Consider the following 15,036-nt stretch of genomic DNA (forward strand, 5'->3'; position numbering starts at 1 on the left):
ACAAACAGAGGTAAAGGACCCTTTTTCTAAGAGATCTCTCTGGCTTCTGTAGGCTATGAAGAGTGTCTTTAGCAAGGTGAATTTGCATTTTCTAAGGTTCTTCAGTACCTGTAAGTAAACTTGGCACAGTTGAATATCCCTATTTTCCTTTGAGGTAATATTCCCTGACCCTTCACGCACACCCCATTTATTCAGTGATTGAGACCACTTACTCATACTTATCATTGCACACAGAAAATACATAAAAGATTTGTATTCATCACTCAATATATTTTGCTCCTCAAGTGTCATGAAGCATTCAGGGTATATTAACTGGCAAATGCACACCTGGAGTATGTTACTTAGCTTTAGAAACTGCTAATTTAAAAAAAAATCAAATATTTAATTTTGAGGGGAAAAATCAGTTTTGGATTTTGAGCATATATATCATCTTTCATTTTGGCCCAATTAACCCAGCAGGTGTGTGCAAATTAGGTCACTACTTTGTCACCGTGGTAACATATTTTGGGGAGGTGGATTTTAACCAACTCCAGCACAGGTGATGTTGGCTGAGTTAGTATTAAGAGATGCTTCACAAATAAACAAGGCAGAATTTAATATGCTAGAGTGAAAAAAATAGGTCTGGAGCTGAGTTTTAACAGACAACATGAAAACAATTCTACCTCCTTTTCCATACCTGTACTGCAAACCATAATGCCCAAAGGATGGAGAGAGAGACACACACAGAGAGAGACAGAGAGATAGAGAGAGAGAGAGACAGAGAGACAGAGACAGGCACACATACATACACACACACAGAAAGAGAGGGAGAGAGAGAGAGAGAGAGAGAGAGAGAGAGAGAGAGAGAGAGAGAGAGAGAGAGAGAGAAGGAGAAGTGCCAACGCGTCCGCAGAGAGGTAGACTTGGAGCGGGTGGTGCAAGAGGGGAAACTGGAGCATTGATGGCGGGAAATATACACTGGTGAGGGACAGGTATTGGAACCCAATCATGAACAATTTGTAACTGTATATATCAGTGATTTAATAAAAAAAGAAGAAAGGAAGGAAGGAAGCAAGGAACAGCAGAAGGAAGGAAGGAAGATAGTGCTACCTTGCATTTTTATTTTTATTACCCAGGGAAATACAATAAACCTTAGAAATTGAACTCTCATGTAAAGCAGACTCGCCAGGTTTGAAGGAACAGTCAAGTTTGCTGACAGTCACTTTTAAGGTGATTGGCTCATTCTTTCTTGGTACTAGAGTCTTGTTGTTCCTAGTCAGCTTCTCTGGAATTTAAGAATTTGTTGTTGTTAACCTTAGCTATGGTTTTCTCTTAGTTTTTTTTCTTTTTTTGTTTGTTTTCTTCTTTTGTGGCCCCACCTGATCTCTTGGGTTTCTCCTGGCTCTGCACTCAGGATTGCTCTAGTGGGCCCAGTGGACCATTTAGGATGTCTGGGATCTAGCGCGGGTGATTGGGATCTAGCGCAGGTTGGCTGTGTGCAGTGCAAGTGCCCTACCTGCTGTCTTATCACTCTGGCCCTTTACCATGGATTTCTGAGAGCTAGAATCATTCTATCCGTTCATACTAGTCACAGTCACTATAATATAGTCAGTCTGTTAAAGTTGTTTTTTTTTCTTTAAACAAGACCCAACAAAAACACAGCATCTAACAATTTAAGTGCTATTTTGGTCATTATGCTTAATCGCTTTTAGGTTAAAAAGTTGGCAGACTTGGTCTGTGCCAGCACTCCAGCATCAATACAAGTTTTTATCTCAGGCTTGTTCTCCCCAGGTAGAAAAATCAGACATGCCTCAAGATTGCTGGTAGAGATTGCACAATCTGTTGGGCTGCTGAAGGTTCCAAATCACACGGGTATTCTGCAGCCCACAGAGTGGTAGAATTTCTTCACTTACCACTGAGAAGTTCACACCTCTTTTGGTCATTAAAATGATAAGTATGCATTATAAGATGGAAGCAAAATTCAAATTAATAAAGTCAAATACACTTCCAAGGAAATGCATCTCCCCTGACCACTTTCAGTGGAAGTAGGGCAAATAATTTCCATCAGATTTGTTGGGGCCAATTCATATGTGAATCAGTTTTTCCTAGTATCTAGCCTTCAATTTGTATCACTTGTTAGAATTTTGAAGCACTTTTGTGTAGCATATTTTTGTGTGTGTGATATTTTACACATGGTATTTCAGAAACTTGAATCCTCCAGTGTTTATTTTCAGTTGCTTGTGATCGCAGCTTTATTACTTATTTCATGTGTTTTCAATAGTTAATATTTACAAAACACTGAACAAACTCTTCAAGATTGCTTTCCATAATCTCCCTCTCCATGCATCAAGGATGAGAGGTACAGAAAGAAGAGTCCTAGTGACTTGCCCTGTGTCACAGAGTATTTGAATTCACTTTCAAACTAGAATAGAGGGTCCCTGGTTCTCAATTATTTTTTCTTTTTCCTCTTTTAATCTCCTAAGAGTCTCAGAAACTTACAAAGGGATAGCATTGCTAAGTGGAGATACAGTTGACTCAAGCACTCTTTAACTTCAAGCTTCTCCTTCTTCTCGTTCACCATATGCGCCCTCCCTGTGTCTAAGGCTTCCTTTCCCATCTACTTCTCAGTGGACACTGGAGATCATTACTTTTTTTTTTTTTTTGGCAGAGCTGGTACATAATATAAAGACCTGCAATCTCACTAAAATCTATTAACTTGTTAAAGGTAAGGGTGTGCTTTGTTCACTGGAGAACAGTATGCTGTATTCCATCCTGTCTGTGCAGGGAACAAGGCGGGTGGCGGCACAAATTAGCATCGGAACAGAGCTTCATCACAGTGGAGTCCCAGGTTGTTTGAGGAATCAGAATCGAAACAAAAATATGTGAAGGGATTGAATTCATCAAACCTAATAAAGGAAATTGTACTAGATTCAGGGAACTTGAACCTCTGAATTGTAGTAACCAAGCTGGGAAAGAAATGGGCAGTTAAACAAAGTAGTGCTGAATCCTTTCATTGTTTGATGAAATAATTTTTGCCCCTTTTAACTGGTATGTTAAAAAAAAGAGCTTGGTATATCTGAAACAAAGAGCTTACACAGTCACTGAGCTGGTTGGTTTTATACCTTCCTTTACTGAGTATTGTCCTTCAGTACAATACAGAACCATTTCTTTGTTCTCACAAGCTAGCAGTTAAATTGTATGTAAATGTATGCAAATTAGATGCTGTCTAATAAAGAGAGTCATTAGATGGAAGAAATATTTAGTTTAGAAAAAAAAAGCAGGTGTATTGTGTAGAAGAAAATGTAAGGCTACAAGAAAGCCCAAACTTTGTGGACAGTTATAGAAAAATATATTAAAATAGATTTTTAAAAGACTTACATCTTCCTGACCTTTCCTTTGTGCTTATATATATGTGTGTGTTTTTTAAATATTTACATATAAAACTAGGGGATTGGCTTCTTTCCCAGAATTACTGGAAGCACCTTCACCAGGAACATTTGGACTTGAATAATCTCCACAGCAGCATTTTCTTTCTTGATTTAAATGAATTGTAAAATGGATGATTGGCCCAGAAACACTGACTGCTTATTTGGGTTCCTTTCCTTCATGTGGATAGAGCCTTAGTAGCTATAGAGTGGGTACCATACAATTAATCATGGCTACTTTAAGTTCCTCTTTCACACTAGTTCACACTGTTTCAAATCAGAAAGGCTACTCTAAGTTCCTTAAAATGTATGTAGACTATAAGCTCTTTGAGAAAAATCAGCCATTCCATTTTCACTTTTTTAATGTTGTATTCAAGATTTAACAGTGTGCCTCATGCATACTGGCCTCTCACTTTATGTTTTGAGAGATAAAGTGAATAATTGAATATATAAATACAGCAGAATTTTACATACATCAAACATTTTAATGGTCAGCAGAGTGATTATGACTGTGTCAGATCCTTCTGCAGTATCCGGCAAATAATGAAGCAATTTCTCTAGTTTTTCATAGAGCAGCTAGAAATGCATACATAGAAGAAGGAATACTTTTTTGCTCGGTTTCCTCAGACCTACTGTAAAAAATGTGTTGGATACTTACCTTCCATCTGCATCATTCAGTGTAGCTGCTATTATGAGGTAAGATGAGTAGGCGTTGTAGTTTCTCTCTAGGAAATTGTAGTGTTTGAGAAAAAACTCTTGTGTACAGTTAATACACACTAATCTTTATGTGTTCTTTTTTGTTTGACAGCCACACCCAGTGGTGCTCAGTGCTTAGTCCTGACTCTGAGCTTAGGGATCATGCCTGGCAAAGTTCAGGGTTAGATGGTTTGTTGTGATGTGATGGGAAAGAGTAGGGTTGCAGAATTCTCTATGTTGCAGTCCTGAGTTAATACAAATGTACTAGAATTTCTTCTATTCTCTCATGAATTTCCAGCAACAGCTTGATTTTAACCTCGGTGGAAATACTAATGAGGGCTGTGATGGATACAATAATGACTTCAGTTAAATTATAACTCCAACTCAAAATTTTAATCATATTCAGCCTTTGAATAGGAAATAAAGTAAAGTATGCAAAGGACTTAATAACTTTTTAATTATGAGGATTAAAATATAAAATTACATTATTGTTTGTAATGTTTTCCACGGAATGAATGAAAACAAAGGTTTTTAAGAAGTATAGGGATCTAGAATGGGATAGCTGAAATGAGGCATAATGTCTGACATTATACAAAGTATCTTCCAAAATTACTATTTCACTTGGTTTTCAAAGAAGTTCTTGATATTGTGGAATTAGTATCACTATTATTTCCATTTAACAGATAAGAAAATGAAAATTCTAAAAAATGAAATGACTTATCCAGGGGCACACAGTAAATGTCACAGCTAAGTTTCACATAAATCATGTGACCCAGAAATAGTGCATGGGCAAATTACATACATCTTGTTTTAGCATGCATCTTATTCTAATTTTATTCCAAATATTTTTTATTGATTTCCTTAAATATCCATGTTTTCTCCATTTTGAATGGGCAACTTGTCCAAAACTTAAACTGTGGAAGACATGTTTAGGCAGCAAGCACCAAATATTTTGATAACTGATATGGATACAAGATGACAATAGGTCTATGAATTAAAAGCATTTTAATTTATTTTCTTGACTTTTGAGTTAAAGGAAAGATTTCAATGTGATGGTGCAAAATATGTTGCATTGAATTCATCTTGGAGGTAAGCGAGGGCTGTGGGACTAACAGCTTTTGATATTACTTAGTGCTTATTATTGTTATTATTATTATTTCTTTTTAATTATGCAAAGTGCTAATCAGTTTGATTATGCACAGTGCTAATCAGGTTAATTATGCAAAGTGCTAATCAGTTCTTCTTGAAGCACACGAGGAGAGCAGAGGTGCTGGCGGTGAATGGCGTAGCTAGATGGGGTATTCACGGCAGTCATTCCTTATTAAGATAGGAGTAGACAAGATAACAAGGGGGATTCGGCTTTAAAAATAAAGAGGGACAGAAAGAAAAATAGGAGCACAAGGAAGATTGTGGTTTTGGCAGGATGGTGCTTGCACACAGAAAACTGTTCTCCCCCCCTGTTGCATAGTTTGGTAGGATAGTCTTTGCTATATTTTGAAGGCACTCATTTGAAGCCAAAAAGACTACAGAGGGAAAGAAACAAGAGTATTGTATAGCTAGACAAGTTGTCAAAACAACTTATTGTAGTTGGCAAGCACCAATTCCTGGGAGGACAGTAGAGGAAGTAGAATCTAATAGACCTATACATGAAAGAGGACATCAATAAAGAGAATTGAAAAATTAAGGGAGTGCCATTCTGATGAAATAAACAGGGCCATCTCACCACTATATTGTTATTGGGATGGCTGTCTATGTCGCATGTTTCCTGAAGTGAACTGAGGGTTTCTTGGTGCTGGCAGTGGTCTCTGTTGAGAGTGGTGATGACGAATATGACAATAAGAATTTTCTATAATAGCTCCTAGTTGGATCAGCTTTGTTACTGCTGAAATCAAAGTGAATTTTAATATTAACTTGTAGGTTTGTGCTTATTAAGCTGGGTGACTTCCTGTGAAGATGAGTTTTATAGCAACATATTCAAATATTTTTCTAGAACAATGACCATGAAGCTCTCCTAGGAAAGCCCTCTAATTTGGTCCTTCTGTTTTTCTTCTGTGGTTTGTTAAGCTATCAGTGAAATGCTACAATATCTGCATATCTGCTTGTTTGAAGTATTTTCAGAGCATATAGATAAACATATAGATTTTTTTTTCCACACCTGGCAGTGCTCAGAGCTAACTCTTGGCCATATTTGGTGTAATGCCAGGGATTAAACCCACGTCATCTGTGTGTGAAGCAAGTCACAACTCACTTTACTTTCAGCCCCCAAGTATCTATTTTATATAAATGTTTTAATTCCATGTTATTTTTTCTTTGCTCTGGAATTTGAGCAGGTGAGTTATATCATCTGTAAAAAAGACAATTTTCTTTCCCTATTATACCCAATGTAACAAAGATTATTTGACCTTTCTACTTTTTAGTCCCATGTCTAAGCAGACTCCACCTTCACAGATGCCTGTAAGTATGCCCAATTTTTAAAAATATTTGATTTATTGTTAGAATGCTACAGACATAGAATCGTTGATGTGTCTTTCAAATAGAGCATATTAATAAAGTACTTTTGTAGGAAGTATTACTAGTTAGATAAAGGCAGGCTTTCAGTTTTCATTTTTTCCTTCACCAGAAACAACTTCATTTTAAAATATGACTAGAATGACATAAAACTTTGGTTTCCAAGGAGAGTCTGGAAAGGAATAGATTGTTAGAGGACAGTGCCCACAAATTGAGAAAGCCTGTTGGGGGCCCTTTGAGAATTTGGCTGGAAGACTCTGTTATAAGCAATCCTTCTGCTCATCTTCATGGGAACATGGTTTTAAAAATGAAATAATACTTCTGTATGCCCTACCCCCTAACACTAAGATAATGGTGAAATGTTCATATTACCATTTTACTCATCAAAATCATTTGAGGTTTTTTGTTTGCAGGATTTTACTATTTCTTGTAAGAAATGTATATGTTGAGAGTCTGTGGTTTGTGATGCTATTAATAATGGTTACTCATGCGCATAGTTACAACACCACACCCGTCAGCACTGTATCTCCTTCCTCTTCCAAGGACCCTAGGACTTCTCCCCACCTCCCACACCCTCCATCACCATCAATAGTGTGAATCATTATGTTCCCTCTGGATCTTTGTTGCTACCTTGCTGTGTATCTTTAAGTCTCACATTCGAGTTGTTTCTTAATAACATTATGTTTTTGCTAATGATTCTACCCAAAGAATAACTTGTAGCTTCTGTTTAACCAAGAGTATACTGAATTCTTGATTCCTGATAAAAGCGTTTAAATCCAAAGACCTAACTGCAAAGATATTTACAATGTACCTGGGAAGTTCCAAGGGAAAATGTTCATCAAGGGATGAACTGAAGTGAGTGTAATGTGTGTGTAGTGTGAAATCAATCAGGAAATTGGTCTTCTTAGTTAATGTGCTTCTTCCATGAAACAAATATTGTTTGGATATCTCTTTCTGCAAAATGAAAATGTGTTTGTTAGTTTACTGTCCCAGATAATAGATATACAGTATATTCTCTCATGGGGCTTTTCCACACAGGATAAGATGGTATTTTCTCATTATTTTCAACATTATACTTGACTTTATAACATTAAGAATCTACTGATAATCCAGTTGCCAACAGTACTTTTAATATTTGGTAAATTAGAAATTGAACTAGATTATTTCCATGGTACCTAGTGTCAAATGTGATAATCTATTAATTGATTAAACTATAAGAGGAATCTATTTTAAATGAGAATCATGCAGACTATCTTTAATATTTAATTTGAATAAAATATTGCTTTGCTTAATTCTTGTGGACAAAACCTCCTTGGGTATAGCCCCAAATTTAATCATTACATGGTAGAATTTGGAATCAGTCCTGGATTTAAATTCTGGTTCTTCTATTTACTAGCTGAGCAAGTAATTTCAGAGTTTCTTCCTAACAGTACAGTTGTGAGTATTAGTTAAAATAAATTGTGTGAATCACTGTACTCCATGCCCAGTGGCACAGTGGAGCATAGCTTTGCTTCATAGTCAGTACTGCTTTTTATTTATTTATTTATTTTTTCTGGCAGCTGCAATCTTTTTTGCTCTTGTAAAAATGTCTTGAACTGATTCAATTTCCTTTCCTTTAGCTGCTTTTATTTTACATTAAGTCTGCACTTCAATTAACTCAATGTTTTTCCTGTTTCAGCTTTATAGTTGAGTCTTCCTAATTCTCCTTACTTTTACAACTTCCCTTCTTATTCTGAGTCTATTTTGAGTACTTATATTAACCATATGTAACATATCTTTATTATAACAAAAATGTGTGCAACTATAATTATAGATATTTATAAATATATGCATACATGCCAGACATGCAAAGTATATTGCCTCTGTCATACTGGACTAGACTACAGTGGTATATATTGAAGAGCCTGGCAAGCTACCGAGAGAATCTCGCTCGCATGGCAGAGCCTGGCAAGCTACCCATGGCGTATTTGATATGCCTAAAACAATAACAAGTCTCAGGATGGAAATGCTACTGGTGCCTGCTCGAGCAAATCGATTAGCAACAGGATGACAGTGATACAGTGATATTAAATTTAACTTTGTTTTTATAAATTTGTTCATGATAATTTATTACATTCAATATTCCAACACCAATCCCACCACCAATACACCTTCCACTATTTCCAGTTTTCCCAACCACAAAGTTTATGTATATTTTTAGTTGAATCACAGTGAGATACACAATTGCAAAGTTGTTCACATTTGGGTACCAGTCATACAATGTTCCAACACCCTTCCTTTCACCAGTGTACATATCCCACCACCAATGTCCGAAGTTTCCCTACCCCACCAAAACCCCTTTACCCCGCCTGTATGGCAGGTACTTTTATTCTCTACAGTGGTTTACATTTTGGACTCCTGATGTACTGGAGACTTTATGGAGAATAAGGTTAGTTTATTTAATCCATGTATCCTTGAAATATAGCATGGACTCTACCTAGAACATATGATATAGTAAGTAAACATTATTTTGTAGTAGTAATATATCTGATATACTAGTGGTTGAAGTGCTGTGAAGTGTAGATGTTGAAGGTTTCTTGGAGAAGATCTATTGGGAATACTTCCTGGAGCAAATAATGTTTGTGTTTGACCTTTAAAAAATACTTATTTTTTTCCTAAGGACAAAGGAAAGAAAAATGAATTCTAAATACAATTCTAAAGTTATGTGTATGGGATGTTGGTTGGTAGCTAGAATGCATGGAATCAGAAAGGAAAATTAGAAAAGTAGATTTAAGTATATTGTAAGAAACCTTTGGTGTCTTGAATAAATACTATTATTTATTAAAGAAATTGTATACTTGTTTTATTTATTTAATTTATTTATTTTAAAAATTTTATTGAGTCACCGTAAAATAGTTACAAGCTTTCATGTTTGGGTTACAATCACACAATGATCGAACACCCATCTCTCCACCAGTACACATTCCCCACCACCAATATCCCCGGTAACCCCTCCCTTTCCCACCCTCTCCCTGCCTCCATGGAATCAGTCGGGATAATGGACCAAACATGATGGCCTCTCAGTGTCTGTGTTGCAAGCCATAATGCCCAAAAGTAGAGAGAGAGAGTATGGGGAATACATACTTGTTTTAAGGAGAACATTGTACTGTGAAATTATGAACATTATCTTTCTATGTAAAAAAAAAGTCAAGATTTAACCAATCTTAACCACTGTTAAGATATTAACGGGATAAAGGGGGAGAATCTATAGTCCAGAGTGTATAGCATTTGCCTTGCATGAGGCTGACCGGATTTCAGTATAGGCATCCTGTATGGTCATCTGAGCAATTCCAGTAGTGATGCCAGAGAACAGAGCAGAGAGTAAACCCTGAAAATCACAGGTATGTCCCCAAAAACATATTCTCCCCGTTCATGATTCACAAAAGGATTTTTCTTACTTCTCTCCCCCTTCTAAAGGTTCTGTTTGGGACATGTAGATGTTAGGACTTTGTAGATGTTAGGACTTTGGGACATGTAGAATGAACGGAACATGTAGATGTTAGGACTTTGGTAATGTAGAATGAACGGAATGCAAAATATAAGTAGAAGGCAGAAAGCTTTTCATAAAATTTTACTAGACTAAGTGGAAAAGAATAAAGAATGAAATCAGAATAAACAGAGAGGGAGAAATGCTTGTGAGAGATGAATGGGATAAAGAAAGATACTGGCTGGAGTGAAAGAGTAGAGGGAAATTTCATGGTATGTTTCTTTTTTGTTTGTTTGATTCATTTGGTTTTGTGGGAGACACCTGGTTGTGCTCAGGGCTAACTCCTGCCTCTGAGGTCTGGGATGACTCCTGACGAGATCAGGGGATTACATCAGCAGTTCCGGGTGCTGGGGATTGAACCCTTGCTGGCTGTCCGCAAGGCAAGCACCCTATCTGCTCTACTAAGGCTCTAATGCCTCATGGCACATTTTGGTCACTGTTTAGAGTTTCCAACAGAGACAAGATTCCTTTCTCCCCGCCACCTCATATTTTTAACAGTACATGGAACTGAGCCCAGGATGTTGTATTTTTTTTTTTTGAGAATCTGTACAAAAATTAAAATTGTTTTCAGTTGATTTTTCTGCCTGTCCAGTGTTTCCATTGAAATTGGTAAGATCTGGGCAGAGTTTTGTTTTCACATTTTCTCATATGGAACACAGTAAACTGATTATCCAAATTTTGTTCCAGTCTTGTAAAGAGTTATATACTTCCGTGCTTTATGTTGTTTTTTTTTTTTCATCAGTTTTTTGTATTAAGTTTATTTTTAAAAAACATACACAAATGAAATAATGTTGGCCAACAGGTATATGTGGTATATCATATCAGAAGGTGGCCCTCGGGGTAACCTGTTTGGTAGTGCCTTCCTTCATGCTGGGTTTAATTCATGTGTTTTAGTTGATTAGGATCAAATAAGCAAATCAGTTTCATATTATCTACAACAAATTCATGCTTAGAGGAAAGGACTCTACTCTGGAGGCATTATCTTTTGGGATAACCTTCAAAAATGAGATAGACAATTAATTTAGACTCCTTATAAGAAATGTCACAAAGTAACTATTACCCATCAAAACATTCTTAGTGTTGTTACCAGCATTAACCAGGGTAACTGTTGAGATATGAAATTATTTACCTCATTTTCTTTATTTAGTTATTTATAGAAATACTCTCTGTAAAATTCACAACCAACACTGACATATGTGGATATACTTAGAAATGTGATACCCACTGGGCTGGGATTTCCAGTCCTATGTGAAGACTTCTGACAAATAATAGGATATTTAAAAAGTTAGATTTAATGCATTTTCTAGTTCATTTGGAAACTTTTGGTTTTGCTTTTGGCATTAAAGGAATACAAATATGTAGCCCTACATTTTCCTCATTGTTTTTTAAAACAAAATCCACATTGGATTATTTAACATTAAATATATGGCTACAAAAGGTTTAGAAAATCCGTGGCCATCAGGAATAAATATTGCTCAGAACACTGATAGAATTTCATGCATGTAGTTATTATGAGAATAGTAGAAATTAGGAAAAAACTTACATAAAGATAGGCTTGCTTCTTAATAAAAATATAGTTGGAAGCAAATATTACTAAAATATAGCCCTAAAAGTTTTGTTTTCTGTTTTCACTTAAGAGAAAATACCCCTAATGAATTTTTTTAATTATAAGAGTAAAAAACAAGCAAATCAGTCTTTGCATATTTTATTATGAAAATATATTTGTTACAATTTTGTGGCTTTAAGATAATTTATCATGGTATCAATTTATTGCAAAATATTTTTATTGATTATGAGCATTGGTATAAACAAAAATCCTACGTGTTTTTGACCAGGGATTATATTTGCATTCCTTTGCATGTTTAAGCATTCTGTAGCAGGGATTCTTGTTCTTTTTCTTTTAAACAGTACCTCTAACACACTTGTACAATTACAGTGTGTATATCAGCCAGCACCAACATTTGAGTGTGAAGTGAGGTTAGAAACATAAGTCAGTGTTATAATAATATGAAAATTTGGGAGGGCAGAATGATAAGATGTTTATCTTGCATGTGGCTGACCAGGGCTCAGTCCACCCAGGATGGTCCCCCAAGCCCCAGAGCCAGGAGGAAGCCCTGAGCACAGCCCCATGTGCCACCCCTCCAAAATCAAAATTTACTTTTCTGTTTTTGATGATTTGAGGGAAATAATTTGCTCCCTATTTTCCTGTTGCAGAAGGCAAAATGCTATGCAAAAGGAGTTATGTATGCGGCTGAAGAAAGGCTGAAGAAAGGTTTTGATTAAGGAGTATGTGGCTTTTTTGTCTGCTTGGAAAAGGAGCAGGCCTGAATGCCAGGACCTACTGTTCTAAACCTGAGAAGTGTCGGCTGGGGTTTTGGTGGGGATATGCGTTTTGTCATGAGAGAAATTATCATAGGTGTTATACTATGGCATTGGGATAGGTGCTCTAATGTTCTGTTTCCATTAAAAATAAATTTTTCTTTTTCTTCCTTTTCTAGTGGTTGTAGCTTCCCTGGGTTTTTAGCTTCCTGGCAGGAGAAATATATGTTCTCTGAGACTCAAACATGGTCCAGCTCATCGACTTTCTTCCTCGGAGGAACTTTCTGACTTTCCAAGAATGACTCTGAGACTAATGAATTAATGATACACAGAAGAGTATTTGTCAGGGTGGAGTGATTGTAGGTTATGAGAATGATTGTTGCAGTTAATGGGATCTCTCTGTTAAGTAAATCAATGGAAATCTCCATGCTTTAATTAGGATACTTGAGCTTGTTATTTCTAGGATGTTTTTAGCTGAAAACCTTGGGGATCTAACGTGTTCTAGATTTCTAGAAATGTTTTTATTCCCCATAATTTATAGTATGGGACAAGATGAATTTGGAGGAATAATTTGTTTAAATTAATGCATAACACATCAGATAATGATCAAACTATTCGTTCCCTCCCTCCCTCTTTCTCTCCCTCCCTCCCTCCCTCTCCCCTCTCTCTCTGTCTCTCTCTCTGTCTCTCTCTCTCCCTGGGCCCCTCCCAAGAAGTGCTCAGGGGATCCACAGGCCACTTATGGGGAAAGTCAGCAAGCAATCCTGTGGATAGTTCTATACTGAGGGCACCAGGCCCACACAGGGATGTTATTAGGGATAGCTCCACTGTGGGGTGTTTGGGGTCATGAGCAGCTAGTGGTTAATCTGAGGGCCTTGCTCATGCATAGCATGGGGATACACAATCTTTTCTTTTTTTTTTTTTTTTGCCTTTTAGGTCACATGCTGGTGATATGCTCAGGGGTTACTCCTGGCTCTGCACTCAGGAATCACTCCTGGTGGTGCTCTCGGGGCACCATATGGGACTACGATCCTTCTCTCTCTTTTTAAATTTTTTTTTTTATTTTATAAAGTAGTTCACAATATTTGATTACATTTACTATTTGAACACCAGTCCCACCATGATTGTACCTTTCCACCACCATATTTTGGATATTTCCATCCAGAACCCCATCCCCTACCCCAAAGCAGAACTGAAATAATTTATTTTGTATTGTTTGTTATGGAAAACCACTGAAAATGCTCCAAAAAAGTTTCCTTGGAGGAAAGAGTGTGAAGGTTGTTGTATTTCACCCAGGGGCAAGTAAACCCTTCTTATTACAAGAGATCAATTACATGTTGTTGAAGGTTGAGCATTGTGTGCTTATATGTATATATATATATATACACATATATATATGTGTGTGTGTATGTATATATGTATTTTTATGTATATATGTATATATCTGTAAAAAATATTTCTCTAAGATTGGTTACCTCCTACTTTAAATCCCATCAAATGTGGTGCAGTATTCTTGGAATGTGGGTGGTGTGAGTTATGAGTTGTTGCATTTGCGGCTACGTGGTTTAGAAATATGTTCACTTCTGGGTAAGGCTCAGCCTAAGCATGTGGAGAGCAGCCATGAGCATGAGGAAAGTTTAGTACTGGAGGGTTTGGTGGCTGAGACCCATAATCTTTCCACTGCCACCCCATCCTACCAAACCTACTATGTTGTACTGTCACCTCACCCCACTTAATCTACCATTTTTTTCCTGTTAATTCTTTGAATTTCTCAACAGTATTTCCCTCTCCAAAGATAGGTTACATCTGTATTTGCCATTATGGATGATAATCAAAAATCTCAGACTGGGCAAATAGTTCAAATAGTGGGATTCATGTAGTGGCTCCCAAATTGAATATATATGTGTATATATATATACACACACATATATATGTATACAAACACATATATATATGTCACTGTCACTGTCACTGTCATCCCATTGCTCATTGACTTGTTCGAGTGGGCACCAGTAACATCTCTCATTGAGAGACTTATTGTTACTGGTTTTGGCATATCCAATATGTATATATATATATACATACATATATGTGCATGTATATATATACATATACATATAATTTATTAGCACATGGCCAGCCCTGGTTCAATCCCCTGCACTGCTGTTGGTTTGTCGTACTGCCAGCAGTGATCCCTGAACACAGAACCCTGAGCACTGTAGGTGTAGAGTCCACCCCTCATTTGAAAAACAATCAAAAAGAACCAACATTCTTTTTTTTTTGGGGGGGGGTCACACCTGGAGATGCACAGGGGTTACTCCTGGCTCATGCACTCAGGACTAGCGATGCTCAGGGGACCATATGGGATGCTGGGAATCGAACCCGGGTTGGCTGTGTGCAAGGCAAACAACCTACTCACTGTGCTATTGCTCCAGTCCCAAGAAGCAACATTCTTTCAAGGTCAGTTTAGGGGAAGATTGGAGTAAATTTTATTTTTAATCTCCAAATTGAATTTCTTTCTACCATTTCTTATTTTACATAAAGAAGTTGATCATCTTATTTAAATACAGATTTTTTAAATTA

The 15,036-nt window shown here is 36.7% G+C and overlaps 1 protein-coding gene across 5 annotated transcripts in view; it reads left to right on the plus strand.

Annotated features, from left to right (window-relative positions):
• Positions 1-15,036, plus strand: part of ZBTB20 (zinc finger and BTB domain containing 20) — an 897,756-nt gene that overhangs the window by 254,590 nt on the left and 628,130 nt on the right. The window lies entirely within an intron of this gene.

This window comes from Sorex araneus, chromosome 2 (assembly GCF_027595985.1).
Source record: "Sorex araneus isolate mSorAra2 chromosome 2, mSorAra2.pri, whole genome shotgun sequence".
In the NCBI taxonomy this organism is placed as follows: Eukaryota; Metazoa; Chordata; class Mammalia; order Eulipotyphla; family Soricidae; genus Sorex; species Sorex araneus.